General features: G+C 45.4%; 1 long non-coding RNA gene across 2 annotated transcripts in view; it reads left to right on the top strand.

Annotated features, from left to right (window-relative positions):
• Positions 1-10,044: 10,044 nt before the first annotated feature.
• The window catches only part of LOC308588424, a 102,028-nt gene continuing 96,492 nt past the window's right edge, over positions 10,045-15,580 (top strand). For both annotated transcript variants that reach the window (XR_014008745.1, XR_014008746.1), the window contains exon 1: positions 10,045-10,779. This is a non-coding gene — a long non-coding RNA (uncharacterized lncRNA). The remainder of the gene's footprint in view (positions 10,780-15,580) is intronic.

Raw genomic sequence — 15,580 nt, 5'->3', positions numbered from 1 at the left:
GTCAGAGGTGTGGGATGTGATACATAAGTAGCATTCAAGTACAACATTCCTTGTTTTCCTAGAGTGGACATGCAGGGGAATGTTCGGTCCAGCCAGTCGAAAACTTCCTGTCTCCTCCTGGCTAGGACATACTTCCTTTGCATGTGACTAGAGGTGGGTGTGACCTTACGTGTCCAAGTAACAAAAGGGCAGGGCATGCTACACTCTCTCTCTTTTGACTTCCTCCATCATTGGAGCAGCTTTCTAGCTAGAGATGCTCTGTCAGCTTCCAGCCAACAGAGGACACTGGGATTATCCCCATATGGGGTAGCTCCCCATGTATATACTGTACTTTGTAACTAAGTCTGCATTCAGGGATCCAGCTGTGAACTGAATGTGAGTAAACTACTTTTATTTACTTTACACAAGATTGTGGTGTGTTTATTCTTTTAAGAGGGATGTAAGGGAACTTACCAGGAACCTAATAGTGAGAGGCTTACACAAGCCTGCAACCAGCTCCCCACTGTGAGTTTAAAAGGGGAATGTGAAACTCTGGTACGTAAAGGAACTTGCTAGCACAAGTTAGGAAGGATATTAATAAACAATATATCCTCTCCTGCCTCCCTGAACGTTCCCACAAGAGGTCCATAGAAAGGAGGAATTGGGGGCTCTGGGAAGTAGGAATCAGGGGGCATGGGAAGTGGAAGCAAGGAAGAGAACTGAATGAAGTAGGGGCTAAATTAAAGGAGTGAGGGTAAAACTAGCTAGAAAACCCTATAAGTCATATATGGTTGCCAGGCTTCAAGGCAGAATAGTAGAATGAAACAGTATTTTACTCTGCTCATAAATTCCGATCAAGGTTAGCCTGAAAAAGAAGTCAGCATGGTAGACCAAAACAACTAGAGAGCCTCAAGATAAAACATTGGAAGGTAAGTCTGCAAGGCTTTTGCTCTGAGCTCCTCTAACGACTCAAATGCCCCAGGATCCTTTAAACTCCCAGGCAAACCAGCTGCAATGCTTTAGTTGGATACAAAATCCACAGGTTATGTGGCTTACATGAGTAGATCACACTTATGAAAGATCTCCAGTGGAAGAAATGGACAGATGCAGCCACTGGAAAGAAGGGAGTGGGGAGTCAATTCTGAAGTGACATGAGTGGTGTGTGGTCTTCCTTCACTGCCCATTGCAGGAAGTTTAATTGCAAGATAGGGAATATGCCCCAGTTGCTAAGGCAGCTGGTTGACGCCGCTTGGATTCTGGCAATGCGAGGGGCAATGAAATTGCACTCACGGCATGCATTGTAAAGACAAGGAGTGTCACCCCATTGCTCCGCATTACATAATCTCGTCTCCCGTACAGGGAAATGCTCCTTCCTTGGCCCTCAGTGATGCTCTCCATAAGCATATCTGATTTGTTCATAATGGGGGGAAATGGTATTCTTCAGCCAACAGCTCTCAGAGTAGCCAGCATACACTTCTTTAATATATATATATATATATATATATATATATATATATATATGCAATTTGCAATCAGATGTAAAACATTATAGCAGAGCAGTCAAAAGACTGACACCAGCAGAAGCAATAAAAGCTATCAGATTAAAACCACACAGCTGATATGCAAGGAAGGCTAGGCTAATAAAAAGGCTTTGGAAATATACTGAGCACCAGGTGAGCCTTCCTGGGAAGGGTGCTCCAAATGTGGGGAACCAAAACGGGAAAGGCCTCCTCTTCAGCCCCCATCTACAGAGCATAAGAGTGCAGGAGGGTGCACTTCTCTGCCTGTGGATAAACTAGCATAATTTTAATTATGGACCACTTATAAATGCCATCTCCAACTCAAAAGATTAAATCAATGGTGTCTCCGAAAATTTTCACATATCACTTGGGAAGACAGGTGAACTAATGCCAGTGTACTGGAAGAAGCAAAGATCACCAGCAATGATTCTTCAACACCAACTTCGTTGGTCTGGTCATGTTGTGCGGATGCCTGACTATTGTCTTCCAAAGCAACTACTCTATTCCGAACTTAAAAATGGAAAGCGTAATGCTGGTGGTCAACAAAAGAGGTTGAAAGAGTCTCTCAAGGCAAATCTAAAAAAGTGTAGTATAAACACCAACAACTGGGAAACACTGGCCTGCGAGAGCTCCAATTGGAGAACAGCCTTTACCAAAGGTGTCATCGGCTTTGAAGACGCTCAAACTCAGAATGAAAGGGAAAAACATGCTAAGTGGAAGGCATGCTTGGCAAACCCTCATTGTGATCAACTCCCACCCAAAAACCTATGTCCCCACTGTGGAAGGACGTGAGGATCCAGAATTGGCCTCCACAGTCACTAACGGACACATCATTAAGGTTGTGTTCATGGAAGACAATTTTACTTGGCTATGAGTGATCACCAAAGAATACTACTACTACTACTACTAATAATAATAATAATAATGTATTATTTTAATATTGTTGAAGGAATTAATGGGCTTGGCCCCCACTCCTTCAAGTTCTAATCCCATCACTTCCTTCAGCCACCAATATGAACTAGCAACAGTTCCATAAAGCAGACCTTCATTTCTCAATGGAGAAAAAACTTTTTCAGGTATTCCAAACCTGTTGAAGAATTCCCCCCACCGCCAGATAATATTCTAAATATTCTGCAATTCTTTCGCACGCATTCTCCATTCACAAAAAAGGATGGAGAATTTTGGGAAGGCTATTTTTTCACCCAACTCTGAACTTGTTTAGAGGACAAAACAGTAAACCAGCTTCCTTGAGGACCCATGGAGAACTCTCAAACACTACCCTCGTCTGGCTTCAGCTTCAATCTGTTAACCCATAACTGCTTGATCACAGCTTCCATACATTCATTCAGGATACATATAAAAACAGAAGAAGAACTCTGCTCTGTCCTGAATCTTCCAACCATCATCTTCATTGGATGGTCTGAATGGGTTCAAGTATTATGAAAGGGGGGAGAAATTCTTCACATTCACTATGCATAATCTTATACACCTCTCTATTATATTGTCCCTTAACTGACCTTCTTTTCTCAATTAAAAAGCTGCAAATGTTGTAAACCCTTCCTCATGTGGGAGTTGCTCCATCTTTTTGATCATGTTGGTTGCCCTTTTCTGTATATTTTCCAGCAATAAAACACCATTTTTGAAGTGATGCAGCCACAGCTGTACATAGCATTCCAATGCGGTTGCCCCATAGATACATTATGTATAATGGCAGTACCTGGATGCATATATTGATAAAAGTATAGAAACCAAAGCCATAGTTCCAGTTCTTTGTCCATCAGTGAGAGACAGGAAGACTTGGTGGTCTTCTTCCCTATCTAGTGAGACATCCATAGTTCACCTGATATGCAATGCATTACAATAGAAGTGTCTTGGGGAAATATACCATTAATCCCATGAGAATTAATGGGTTAAACCACAGAGCCTAGAGCTTGCCGATCAGAAGGTCAGCGGTTCGAATACCCGCGACGGGGTGAGATCCCGTTGCTCGGTCCCTGCTCCTGCCAACCTAGCAGTTCGAAAGCACATCAAAGTGCAAGTAGATAAATAGGTACCGCTCCGGCGGGAAGGTAAACGGCGTTTCCATGCGCTGCTCTGGTTTTGCCAGAAGCGGCTTAGTCATGCTGGCCACGTGACCTGGAAGCTATATGCCGGCTCCCTCGGCCAATAAACCCCAGAGTCAACCCCAGAGTCGTCCACAACTAGACCTAATGGTCTGGGGTCCCCTTTATCTTTACCTTACCCATGAGAAGACCCTCCCTTGTCTGTTGCTCTACCCCCTGTACAATACCATTAGGTTTCTTGACTAGATGAGAGCAAAGTCATCTCCAGGTTTTGGAGGGCCCTTGGGCAATATACCTTCCATGACCCACCTTCTGGGTCTCCCTGTTTGTTGCAGAAGGTCCAGAGCACCCACTGGTAAGGTATGGTTTGGGCCCTTTGTAGATGCTCACCCATGTCACCATTTGATGCTGAAATAACTGTGATAGGCAGAAATGATGTTCAGCTTGCACAGCACAACCAATCAGGGATACTTACTCTGTCCTCCCATTTTGTGTAGGACATAATATGGCAAAAAGGTTAAACTGTTAGTACACCTGCCAGGAGTAAGAGGAAATTCATTTATTTCATTTCTATCCTGTCTTTCCTCCTTTGAGCTCGAGGCGACACACATGGTTCTCTTCCCATTTTGTCCCCAGAGCAACCCTGCAAGATTGGCTGTGCTGAGGAATAGCAACTGGCCCAATAACTCAGCTAAAGAGGTACTTGAACCTGGGTCTCCGAGGTCCTAGTCATTCAAAGGTGAACCTACCTAATTCACATGTATGAAATTCAAGCTTCTCTGAATTTTGTAGTGAATTTTGCAGAGCCGTACTCCAGCCAAGTAAAGCATACGAAAATGCATATAATTAGGTAAGGTGTGCACAGAAATTCATACCTAAGTGAAAATAATATAGAGAGGTGCATTATTTTAGAGGCTTTGCAAAAAAAAAAGTGTATATTGGGCAAACATGCATATAAGCAGATATATCTGATGTATCGTGTGTTCTTTATATTCTGTTGGAAGCTGCCCAAAGTGGCTGCAGCAACCCAGTCAGTTGGGCATGGCACAAGTAATTATTATTATTATTATTGGTTCACACTAAAATGCTGATGAATTTTCAAGAGGACTTATTTGGGAAGAAATCGCAACTGATGTCAAATTGTGGAGAACTGAACTTTAGATTGAAAATGAAAAAGAGAAATGAAGAGGAACCAGAATTGACAGATCCATCCAAATCCCTATTCCTCGTTGCGAGTAGAAACGGAAATGTTACTTTTGAAAACGCTTTGTGTTTGTGTGTGCCTTTGTAGACACGAGTATGTGTTTGTTCATTGCTAAGTAGGCTACCTTCATGTGACAACTTTTGACTCAAGGGTCCTTAACACCAAACAGAAAAACACACACGTAATTTTCATAGAAATAAATGCCTTCCTGTCCCGCCCCCCTCGTCAATTCCTTGGCCACATCTTCTGGAGATGTTTTCATCCAGGGGGGAGGCAGGAGAGGCAGAGAAAAAGGAAAGAATGAAGGGGCCGGGACAGGATACGGATGTGCAGATGCCACAGAGGAGGGGAAGAGCCTTGTGTCTTTAATCGCTGCATGGTAGCAAATAACAATGTTATCGTTTGGAATATTCATTTTGACGCATGGCAGCGATGCGGCAATGAGGGGAAGCCACCCAAATCTTCCGTCCCACAGAAAGCAAGCAACCGTAGAAGCGTCCGGCCTTCTGCCATGTGGGGGTCACCTGAGGAAGAGGTGGAGCCCCAGGTGGTCACCACAAAGTCGTCTCCCCACCACCACCACCAAGCACTGGCCTGTACCTTGTTCATATCAGCCTTTGAGCAACAGCTGACCATACATAGCCAGGGCCTAGTGATGCCATGGGATGGACCGCGAGTGGTAAGCTGAGTGGGCTCTTTATTTGGCCTAGCTAAAAATAGGCACGTCGGGCCGGCGGAGGGCGGAGGGTGGGGGGAGGAGGAGGAGAAGAGAGAGAGAGAGAGAGAAGGTAAGGGGGGGGTATACAAAAAGAGGCAGAGTCAGGACCCTGCAGGGCTAGTAGTCAATGGGCTGAGAGCAGGGATTGAACTGCAAATACTCCCTGCTTGGCCATCCCCAGCTGGCAGGCTATTTTTTGCCATGGTTGACTAAATATGGTCAGGGAGGGAATGGCAGGGGAAGGGGCCACTTGCCTCGAGTGCATGTTTCAGATGCTTCGCCGAGTATATAAGCACTAGAAAGGTGGACTCGTTTCCTGATCAGCTTGCTTTGCCCTGCACCTCTCGAGTGCGTGCAGATTCCCCCCACCCTCAAATCTCTCTCTCTCCCCCCACCCCAAATCCTCTTCCCTTTCTTTTGTTCCATCCTGACCTCTACCTCAGGCTGACCTTTTGGGGAAGGGCAATTGGGGTGGGTGGGCAAAGCGAGAGGGTGTTTTGAGAGGGGGGAGAAGAGAGAGGAATAGAGGGCAGGAAAGACTTCTGGAAACAAGACAGCCTTTCCCCCCCCACCCCACTTGGAGGTGTCCGACTGCCTGCACATGGGAGGTTTCTTCTTCTTCTTCTGAACTCCTGCTGCTCACCCTTCTCTTCCTGCTCTCTCTCTCTCTCTCTGTTTCTCCAGCCTCAGCTGTAAGCTTGCAAGCCTTCCCCTCCCTCTCTACCTTTAACCGGAGATGCTGCAGGAGGAATAGTGATGTAGTAGTAGTGCCTGTTGTGGGGTGAGGTGGGGTGTGGGGTGTTTCTGTGTGCGAGAGGAGAGAGGGTGGAAGATGGCTGGGGGTGGGGTGGGGTTGCCTCAATTCTCTCTCTCTCTCTCTCTCTCTCTCTCTCTCTCTCTCTCTCTCTCTCTCTTCAAGTGAGGTCTAATACCATTACAGGGCCGCACTTTCTCCCTTTCCCCTCCTGCATTAGAGATTAGCTTTAAGGAAAAGGCTGACGGCTGCTGCATGCAACGCATTATTACCTTGTGATTCCATGACCCTCCTCTATGCATCCCTAACTCTCGAAAGCTGATTCAGCTTTCAGCTAGTGCTCTGGTGACTTCCACTGCTGCAACAGAAAATCTTCTAACTGGTATGTCTTTTTTTTTTTTTAATTCCCCCTCCCCCTTTTTGCTATCTGCCTTCCCCTCTTTTCTCTCTCTCTCTCTCTCTCTCCCTATTTCTTTCTCTCTCCCCCCCCCCCTTCCAACTGCACCAAGCTTAGCTTTGTTTTAAAGAGACCTGCTGCAGGACCCTCCTTGTGCATGCATCCAACTTGTCTCTCTCTGTGTGCACTTAAAATGCATGCTTTCTAGATCTGGCAGAAGGGGCATAATCGGTGCATGCTTTCAGACAGGGGGTGGGTTAGCGTTAGGGCATTTTTCAGATTCTTTCTTTTCTCTCTTCTGTCCCTTCCCTTCTTCCCTCTTGTTGTTGTTATTCTATTGCTGTAGCACACACTCCGCATTTTTTAAAAAAAGCACGGGGGGGGGGGCTAAACTGCAGAGCAAGCAGTGGACTAGAATAATCGGAACTGAAATGCTAGAACTTTGACATGCAGTCATTTTGCAAGGTTAAACCAACCTTTTAAATGCCTCATTCAGATATGAGCTGGCTAATGACAGCTGGGAAAAGTGGTGGTGCGGGGGGGGGGAGGGGGGAGGAAGAGAAATCTTTTGATATTAAAAGCTAGTGGCTGTAAGCTGTAATGATATTGAGCCAGGGGAGGGGAAAAGTTGGGGGAGGGAGAAAAAGAGAGAGAGAGAGAGAGAGAGAGAGAGAGAGAGAGAGAGAGAGAGAGAGAGAGAGAGAGAGAGGAGATACAAGGTGGTTAAACTTAGCCTAAGTTGCCATGATCTTAATGCTGCGGTGATTAACCATTGAAATGCCAAGGTTGTGATCATTAATTACCTGTGCATGATTTATGGGTAATCAAAATGGGAGGTTGGGGTGAGGGGAGAAACGCCCATAGCCAGGAAAGGTACATTGGTGAGGCAAAGATACTGAAATGCAAGTTACACTTAAGAGCACCTCCTAGGTAGTTTTGGGTTTTTCTTCTTCTTCTTCTTCCTTGGCCTTGAAGATGATCTTTTGTATGGGGGTCAGATGGCACCCCATGCATACTTTTAAAGTCACACAGTAACCAAGAATGCACTGTGGATTTGATGTCGAGGATGTAAGTGATCATCTGTATAAATACCTAAAAAGCATGTGCAGTGTTTAATGCTTCAGCGCCACAGACTTAAGATTACTTTTGCAAAAGGAGGCGAGTGCAGGATCGCTGCCTCCCCAGAGAGAGTGTTTTTATGCATATGTATTTGTGTCGCCATAGTTGTGTGTCTGTTATCTCAGCACACCGATATGCATGCGTTCCAGATCTCTGTCTATATAATGACTACTTATTCCATGCGTTGTGGCTGTGATCTTTGGATCATGCACCAGGGAGTAGCCCCATCCACTCCAGCAGGACTGCTCCTGAGTTAATGCATGAAGGGATTGCATCCTCTGTCTCTCAATGTTCCCTCCCTCCTCTCCCCACCCCACATTTCTTCTTCTGTAGTATGCTCTCTGTACATGTGTGCAAGAGGAAGAATGAATTCCTTACACTCAGCAATAATGTGCAATTGCGTAGTCAGAGAAGCTGTCACTGTAATTGCTCTGTTTCTCCAGAACTGGCTCTATCACGCTTTTTCTTTCTTTCCCCTTTTTCTCCTTTTTGCTCAGAATACCATTGTTAACGTTGAAAACCGAGCCAATCCAATAAGAAACAGGCACTCAATTTCAGGGCAGGTTTAGTAACCTTCCATTTCGCTTGCAACTTTCCCACCGGTTACTTCCTCCGGAATGTTGCACCTTTGGACGCAGATGGCCATTTTGCAAATATTGGAGGTTGGCAGTTCGGCTCTCTGGGGGTTGAGGAGCTAATCTCTGAATGGAAGGTGGGCGTGTGGTGCCTTTATGCCACCACACCCACAAGGAGCCAACTCTCACCCTGACTTCAGTGTCTTCCCCAGCCCTTCTCCTTCTTATAATTATTGTTTTAAAAGAGAGAAAGTGTGCCTTTCTTCCCCAGATATTCTGCACACTCCTTCGCCTTCTTATCATGCAGGGTTTCCCCCACTATCAATGAACTGAGCACTCCAGATGAACGTGAGGAACTACATTTGCCCTCCGTTACCCTTGAGGGTGTGAAAATGATAAATAACCCTGACTAAATGTAAAAGCAGCAGCTGAGCTATATAATTCTGCTGTGCTAAAAGAAAAGGGAAAAGACCTAGAGACAAGCACTTTGGGCAATAATAAACCCTGTGCAAAGAGTGAACGTAACACAAATTGCCCATCTCTCCTCCCACCCCACAAAAGCACCTCTGCAACAGCAGCAAATGGCTACTGAATTAATCCGAAGCCAGACTTGAAAACTTTGAGGTGACTTTTCTACGAAGCCTCTGTGCTGCTTCATAAAGAGGAACTGTTGTCCCCTAACCCCTTTGCATCTAGAGGGTTCTGTTCTTTCCCTTTGCACTTTCGCAAAGGGAATTCCCCTAGTTGCCAATTAGCAAATGCTCCATTTGTGAGGAGAAAGCAGTACAGGCATGTAGGGAAGAGTCAGAGAGGCAACCAAGTGTCCTTTGCAGTAATTTTAAAGAGGGAGGGAGGGGAACAAATAGACAAATAAACACAGTGGGTTGTCGCCATCCACTTGTGGCTATTTTTTACGTGGCACTTTTTATTATTGGATTAAGGAGAAAGACACACGAAGGCCTCTGTGGCTCTGGATAAGAATGATTCTTTTCCCTGCCCCCCGGGTAGTTGCTGCTGGGTTCTGAGCAAAGGACACGTTCTCGCTATCTCCATCTCAGTCAACTTAATTCCACTGCCTTGGTGCATTCAGACCAGAGGGAGTTCCCTTCCATTGAATCCAGACCGTAGGAAATTGGCCGCAGATGAAATGAATACTTTTTGGGGTGCAGGTAGGGGGCGGGGAAGGTGTAGAAGAAAAGCTAGGGAAATGAAGGGATTATCAAATTGCTATATTGTTACTGCTTCTTTCTTTCTTTCTTTTTTAAAAAAGAATAGTAGTAGAAGAAGATATTCAAACAGTAATGATGCAATGTATCTGAGCAAGACAAAACCACTCTCCTGCCTTGGCTGACTTGTGGAATGAGGGTGCCTGCTTAATAATAATAATAATAATAATAATAATAATAATAATAATAATAATAATAATACTGATTTGAAGATTCTGGAGAAAACGGGGATGCTTAACAAACACAGTTGCGTTTTTTTTAAAAATGCACCGTGGAGGTTGTGAGGGTGGGGTTGCAAAGACCCATCAATACAATTAAGTATTCCAAAGTGCTTAGTTTGCCACTTGCTAAGTTTACTTAAACCCTCTTTAAAGGGTTCATTAGAAGACTGTGAGAAATGGTAAAATTCATTAACATTAAGGCAGCCGTTCTGCATTTGCCTGTAAATTGGTATTGATCTGCATGGCTCAGGCTGGTGGCAGGGAGGGAGGGAGGGAGGGAGGGAGGGAGAGAGAGAGAGAGAGAGAGAGAGAGGTAGCCGTCAGATGGAGCAGGTGAGTGGGCAAGCGAAGCGCACCATTACAGCAATGCTGAACGAGCATTATGCACCCAGTGTGACCTCCTGCTTTGCTGGATGTCTAAATCCTGCTCATAATAGTCTCCTATTCAGTGCACTCGTCATTCTCAGTGGTGCTACTCGGACCTCATTGTTAAGGGGGCTTTAAAGCTCAGAGTGGCTGTGAGGTAACCAGTGAGGAGAGAGAGAGAGAGAGAGAGAGAGAGAGACCGCCTGATGCAAACAGGAGGGAGAGGCAAGGTTTCACACACATGGAGACTCATGCATGCACACACACACACACACACACACACACCCTCCGAGGAGCAGCTCTTCCGACTTCCGACTTCCACTCTGGCCTACACTCAACAGCTCTATCCATCCATCCACCCATCCACCTTGGGCTTCTCCTGTTCTCTGTCTTATTTTTGCCTGTCCTCAGGTCTATTTCGGGCACCCTCTAATGTCACGAAGTTCAACCAGAAGATACTTTAGAGGGGGGGGAAACTCTTCTCCACTGCCCCCTCCACACCAAAAAAAGAGGGGGGGACTCCAAGGGGGGGAAAATCCCCGAGCCCTTTCCTTTTATGGGTTTCCTATCCTTCAGGCTGAGACTCATTTACGGTGACCTACAAAAAGGGGGAAAATTATATCAGTGGACGCCTGAGGTAAGAAAGAAACTCCCTCCTTTTTCTTATTTTTTTTGCGCTGACTAAATGGGGGGGGGATCTATCCTGTGTTTGCGTGTGTGAGCTTTTTCCTTCTTCTTTCCTTCTGATGAGCTGTCTTACACCCGCTGTACGGAATGTGTTGATTTGTTACGTATATAAAGTGGACTTTTGGTTTTTTATCTGTGGATGTGCTGAACATTTTTGTTTAAAAGTGTGTTGTGGGGGGTGGGGAGGAGGGAGTCAGCACAGACTGTATTTATATATAATATGCCGACAGGGAAGGAAGAAATATGTTCTACTTGAGTGCGTGTGCAAAGAAATTAAACCTTTTCTTCACTCCCTTATAATGTGCATTGGGCATATTTATGATAGCTGAAAGTTTCTAGACTATGGTTTTAAAAGAGAGAAAAAAATCCTTCTTGAGGTGTGGATTTGCAAATCTGTGCTGGCTTTTGGATTAACACAGACAACTGTTTATAATTGCATATTGCTTTTTTTAAAAAAAAGAAATAAATTGTGCCACTATGTGGGGAAATTAATTGTTGCAAAATTTGCTTGAAACCCCCCTTTTTTGCATACTGCATTGTCCTGTCCTGTTCTTGGGGGGGGGGCTAGAAGGTGCCTCTACAGAGGTCTCTGTGGATGGTCAGAGATGAGTCAGAGGAAAGGTAGGTGGACATCTCTGTCTGTGCAAGCTGGCAGCTGGTGGGATGGGGAGGCGAGGCGGAGACGCCTGCTCTTTTTCAGACCTCCTTGCGCTGTGGATTCTACCTGGCGAGCCTCTTAGATACCCATCCCGAAAACTACCTGCTTGAGAGACATACTTCTTTATATGCCCATATGAACCTCGCAAACTATGGAATGTAAAGAAGTATGTATTTCAGGTACGGACCTTCTCAATGGCGCTAATGTGGGGGATGTCTGTGTGTGTGTGTGTGGATATCTTAAAAGAGAGAAAAAGGTTTTCTTTTTTCCCCCCTTTCTTTCTTTTTAATTTAATGCCTGACATGGCAGACTGACTGGGGAGTCAATTGATGGTCGTGTTCCAGCGCGTGTATTGTTCTGTCACTTTGCCTGTGTCAGCAGGTGGAAGTGTTCATCAGGAGGACATTAAATATTCAATATGCTGACTGCGGTATGGGCTTTGAAAGGCAACGGCAGAGGAAAGCACGCTGTCCACTTCTGTGGGCTCTCGCTCTCTTTTCCTTAAAGAAGAAGAAGAAGATGAAGAAGTGGGAAAAGAAGCAGGGTTAGGGGGGCTCCTTCCTCGCCTGCTTGCAAGGCTCCCTTTCCACATAGAAGACGGACCTCGAAATCCTATAGGAAAGAAAACACACCCCAAATCTATATGTGCGGATACGTGCATGCGTCTTGTGTGATAGAGGCATATTGAGCAACGGGACGGCTTTGGAAACACGGATGGCATTTTTAGAGCTAATCGGAGTTCGGAAACTTCCGCCTTTGCTGGGTTTAAAAGTTATTTCTGTTTCAACCTATAAAAAGCAGATTCATACCGATTTCTTCTGCTTCAGAATGTAGGATATTGAGTAGGTGCATGATTACACACATGCCTCTTATTTTAAGAGGGTGTGGGCATATGTGTGGTTCAGGCAGGTTTTCCCATCTATTCCATTGGTATTTTTTTTTTGGGGGGGGTTGGTATTTAAAAAGGATATAGTCAGGGGCCGACAGAGCTTTGCATCTATATTTGCAAAATATATTGCACATTTGCAAAAAAATTATTTTTTAAAAGAGGGATGTCAAAAGGGCTGAATGCTTCTTGCTGGGCCTTTAATATTATGACTCTCTTGTCTGTTTAATGTCTTAACACCTGTCCGCCACAACCAAAAAAAGGACCCCTGTCATATGCGATAAAATTCCTAAAATCCTCAAAGAGCTGTATTTTGTGAATTGAATCAAGTGACAGGCCCCACTGTCCACCTCCCCCTGGTGTGACACATTAACTCTTCCTTAACTTATTTCACCGTACTGTCTTCTCAAGTGGAATGCCTGCAGGTCTGACGTCAAGTTATTCTTAGTTTGCCAAGATGCTGCACGCCACACAGCCATCTGACAAGCCACGAGAGTCCTGATGTCTTGATTCCTCTCCCCCCTCCCCACCGCCCCATTTCTGAGATGCTGATCAAGCAGCAGACAGATGCTGTCTTTGGAAACCTTAGCTCTGTGCGTTGTTTGGTGCTGCTAAAAGAGAAAAGCAGGATTTTGAAGGGCATCCTTCCCTCCCCACCCCAAATCCTTCCCCAGATCTACTCAATGGAAGTCCCATTGTCACTTGTTACATGCTTATGTGGAAGGGGATTTAAGTGGTAGCAGAAACTCGATGATAAGTGGGTGTTGGTGCTGAAATTAGACAAATGTTTCCCCAAATACACCAGAAGTGGGTTTTATATTGTAGTTCATTCAACAAATATTGTGGAAAGGCTTCTTTCTTTCTTTCTTTCTTTCTTTCTTTCTTTCTTTCTTTCTTTCTTTCTTTCTTTCTTTCACCCCTCTCATTCTTTTGCAAATTCTGTATCGATGATGTGACTGCAGAAATAGTGAGGCTGGTATCTCTAACGGTGGCCAATCAGATTTTGTTTAATGCACTGATTTGGATGAGAACATGAATTTGGGTCGGAGCCAAAGCTCGAGCTACTGCAGAGATCTAGAAAGTACATTTCTTTCTTTCTTTTCTTCTTTTTTAAAAAATGTTTTGATGTGCTGGCAGTGGACCAGGGAAAGCAAATGGCCTTGCTGATCCTGGCTTCATGTGCCCTTTGCTCTTTAGGAGAATCCCACTCATGCCAGCCTCTCTGGAGCCTACAACAGGTGGAAGAGGGAGCAGTAATCTGGGTTAGCGCTAGGCTGCCAAAAGGGGTGACCTTTGGCTTGAATAGCAAGTTCTCACTCTAAGTTTAGGGAGCTAAATTGGCAAATGGTGGTGGAGGCTGCAGGAGAGAGGCAGAGACGAGAGGGCTGACTCACAGTCTTCCATCTACTACCCTGCTTTCGCTCTCCTAGCAGCTTCATGAAGGTCTAAGGCAAATTGCATGTGGCCAAGCCACCATTTATCTCTCTCTCTCTCTTGGAGAGGCATGGGCTGTCTATCATAAAGCGGGAGGGCATAAGCCCTCCTCTTTTGAAATCTAGGGACTGTGGTTGGCCGCAGTGGATCGCCCCATTTTAAAAGACACAAACGGCCCCATTTTCTAAACAAATCAAACCACCCCTTTCTTGAGCAAGCTGGGCACTCTTGACTAGATACACTGCTTACTTCCTTGCCATTGACCCACTCTGGAAACAATTAAGCACCTTATTAATAGGGCTTAACGCTCTGAGCTATGCTCAGGGGCGGCTGATCCTGTTTTGCCGCCTGAGGCAAAAAAAAGGAAGTTGTTGTACACCTGCCTGCCCTATCTTGAGGCCCTAGCCCAAAGCCTTGCTTACCGGGGTTGTGCAGCTTCCAGGTTCAGGTTGTGTGGCTTCCTGCAGCTTCCAGGTTCAGGGGAGATCACAGCAGAACTTCTTGAGAGCCAGTGTGGTGTAGTGGTTAAGAGCGGTGGACTCGTAATCTGGTGAACCGGGTTCGCTTCCCCACTCGTCCACATGCAGTTGCTGGGTGACCTTGGGCTAGTCACACTTCTCTGAAGTCTCTCAGCCCCACTCACCTCACAGAGTGTTTTGTTGTGGGGCAGAAAGGGAAAGGAGATTGTGAGCCGCTTTGAGACTCCTTAGGGTAGTGATAAAGCGGGATATCAAATCCAAACTCTTCTTCTTCTTCTTCTTGAGACTGCACAAAGTCCTCCACAAGATCGCACGGGGCTCTTGCAAGATATCACCGGAAGTGGGAGTCCCTTGGATTCTGCCACCTGAGGCAGGTGCCTCAGTCTGCCTTGTGGACGAGGCAGCCCTGGTTACACTTGTCATGGAAATAGGGCCTTCTGATTTTAGGACAGGGCAACCTAATTTGTGATCTACTATGGTGGATGCAAAACACCAGCCTGGCACAGTGGCCCCCCCAGAACTTTGGGTTGTACCTATTTTAGTATTGTTTTCAATCAGTGGAAGTATTTCTGGAACTTGCCCCACCTTCTTTCCCCAAGCATCCTCTCCCCACTTGCCCCCTAAATCAGGCATAGGCAAACTTGGCCCTCCAGATGTTTTGGGACCACAACTCCCATCATCTCTAGCTAACAGAACCAGTGGTCAGGGGTGATGGGAGTTGTAGTCCCAAAACATCTGGAGGGCTGAGTTTGCCTATGCCTGCCCTAAAGAGTACCGGGTTTTCCTCCAACCATCTGGAACAGATTTGGGATGGGCTAGGACATGCATGAGGAAAGGAGACGGGGGACGTTTCACAGAACAGAAATCATTGGACTGATGGGACATTTTAGTTGGATACCACCCTTTTTCTCTGTCTTTCTCCCTCTCATACAGACATATGCATGTGGATCAGCACAGGCCTTAATTTTGAAGAAGACTTACTTCCAATAAAAGAAAGCACAGATCCAAGTAATTTAACTGCTCTTAAGACCCCTGGAAAGTCCTTAACTTTTCCCAAATTGTGCCTATAATGTGGAAGTAAGGTCCAATGATTTCAGTGAGTTTTCTTACTAGGTAGATTTGCATAGAATCAATAATAATGTTTGGGATTTATATGGTGTGTGGGTTTGTTAAAAACACTACAGGCACATGACAGCAGCTTTAGTAAGGCAGGTCGGAATATCTTATTGCGTACGGGAAGGTTGAAGCACAGAGTGAGTAGCTTGCCTAAAATTGCCTAATGAGATAATTTAGG

Source organism: Podarcis bocagei (genome assembly GCF_964188305.1).
Source record: "Podarcis bocagei genome assembly, chromosome: 5".
In the NCBI taxonomy this organism is placed as follows: domain Eukaryota; kingdom Metazoa; phylum Chordata; class Lepidosauria; order Squamata; family Lacertidae; genus Podarcis; species Podarcis bocagei.
This window is presented reverse-complemented; position numbering and strand designations above follow the sequence as displayed.